This window comes from Camelus dromedarius, chromosome 26, assembly GCF_036321535.1.
Source record: "Camelus dromedarius isolate mCamDro1 chromosome 26, mCamDro1.pat, whole genome shotgun sequence".
Lineage (NCBI taxonomy): Eukaryota > Metazoa > Chordata > Mammalia > Artiodactyla > Camelidae > Camelus > Camelus dromedarius.
In genome coordinates, this window is record NC_087461.1 from 3,056,536 (window position 1) to 3,058,596 (window position 2,061).

The following is a 2,061-nucleotide window of genomic DNA, read 5'->3' on the forward strand; positions in this document are numbered from 1 at the left end:
ATTTCAAACACGGGAGGAAGCTAAGTTTGCAGTTCGCTGTCCCCGCCCCTGCCCTCTTTCTGTGCATGTGACTGGCCTGCGCGCTGCCTTCTGGGCTGCAGACACAAAGGTGAAGGGAGAAGGAACCTTCCAGGTGGGGGATAAAAGCCCCCCTCCCTGGGGCAGGCCCCAGTCCCACGTCCACCTTCCCACGCCTGGCTTTAGGGAGCACGGCTGTCTCATGGAGCCCCCACCGTGTGCGCAGAAGGAGCCTGCTCACCCTCTGATGTAACCCACCCCAGGCCATTTGCTCGGAATCACCCATTTCACTTAAAATTTAAAGAAGGCAGCAGGAGGTCAGAAGCTGTAACTGAGCCCAGGAGTAGGACCAAACTCTTTCTCCCCGGGCTTGAGGGAGTCCCCCATCTCCCTCCTTCCTTCTCCCGGCATGTTTTTGCCTCATTAATGTCCTTCAGTCTTTCCCATTCATCTTTATCATATTTGGCAAATTTCTCCAGGGTGCCTTGAAGTCTTCATAGATTCTCAGACTTTAGAGAAGATGCTACAAGTGCAATTCAAACACAATAGCATTTCGCTTTTATCACTCGAGGCTTAATCCATAGATAAAGTACTCAACTAATCCTTAGGAAGAACTGAAAAGGAAGAAAGGAAGACACACTATGACCCCTCTCGAGTGGCTCACTTGAGATGCAGGGAGTGGGCTGACGAAGGGACCTGAAACACGAGTGCCCCAGGCTGCCCTCCCGGTGACAGGGGGCCCGGCCAGCCTCGAGGCAGGATGCACCTTCTGACCTGCACCTGGCCCTGCATCTCATCCAGCCCCTCAGAGGCCCCAGGGCAGCTCCCTAGGCCCAGATGAGGGGAACTTTCGGGGCTGGGTCTGGATCAAGGTTTTTCCAGGTCACAGTCGTGCAGAGAGCGGGCTGCCCAGCGAGACCCGCTCTAAGCTGGAGGTCTGTGCCGCTGGCGAGGGGGTGGCAGGCATAGCTAAAGGCTTCCGGGGACAATGGGCCGGGCCTGCCTTCACCTGTTGTTCTCGGCTGACAGCTGCGGAGATGAATGAGCTGAGAGCGGGGCCAGCGGCAGAGGGGAGGCCGGCTGTGTGGCCCGGGCAGGAACAAACCATGGCAAACGTATCCTCTGGAATGTGGCCGAGACTCAGGCCAGAGCCGCTAGGGGTAGAACGCACAGCTTCCCAGTCCCGTTGCCACCACGGCCTGAAGCTGTGCTTGTCACGGGATCCTGGCCTGAGTTCCCGCTGGTTGTCCCTCGGGGAAGACACACGGAGGACAGCCCAGCCAGTCTGTGCCTTCTATCAGGGCCTGTTGTGGGAGCCCCTCCAGGCCATTACCTGCCACAGAGACTCCTCGGCCACGTGGGAGGCAAATGCAATGACCCGTGACACCGGCTTTCATGGCCTTGCCCTGCCGGTTGGCCTGCTAGTGGGTGTCAGGCCCCGATGTGCAGAGCACATCCTTTTTCTGCGTCGTATTTGGCAAACTTCAGCCAGATGCCCTGAAGCCCTTGTCTTACAGGTTCTCAGAAGTTAGGCAGGATGCTTTCAGTGTGTTTCAAACACAATTGCCTTTTGCATTTATTTCTCAATGCTTAAAGTACGGGAAGCACCAAGTTAGGCCTTTAGAAATAACGTAAATGCTAAAATCAGAACAACCCAGAGGCGATTAGCACGGCCCCTGAGCAAGGACGACACGCGCTCGTGAGGCGGTCCAGGCTTCTGGGTGTGCTACCTGCAGCTACTGTGGGGATGATTTTGCAATCCATGCATAGAACTCACTGCTTTGTACACTTAAACTTACACAAGGCTCTGTGTCAATCATAACTCAACAGAGCTGGAAAAACAAAAACAGACAGAAAAGAAAACATAAGGAAGAGGACACAAGTACCACCCTCAAAGGACCAGCTTGAAGAACTGGACGGACAAGCCGCAAAGAGCACAAGGAGGAATACAGCTGGGGGCCCACAGACACGGTCCGGAATTGAAAGGGCCTGAGAGGAGCGAGGATTCATCCGGGCCACGGGTGTCCCCCAAGACTGAGCGTC

General features: G+C 55.6%; 1 non-coding gene across 1 annotated transcript; it reads left to right on the forward strand.

Moving 5' to 3' along the window:
* Positions 1-1,634: 1,634 nt before the first annotated feature.
* On the forward strand, positions 1,635-1,737 carry LOC116150602 (U6 spliceosomal RNA). Its single transcript, XR_004134334.1, has one exon. It is a non-coding gene; the product is annotated as a U6 spliceosomal RNA (small nuclear RNA).
* Positions 1,738-2,061: the final 324 nt, after the last annotated feature.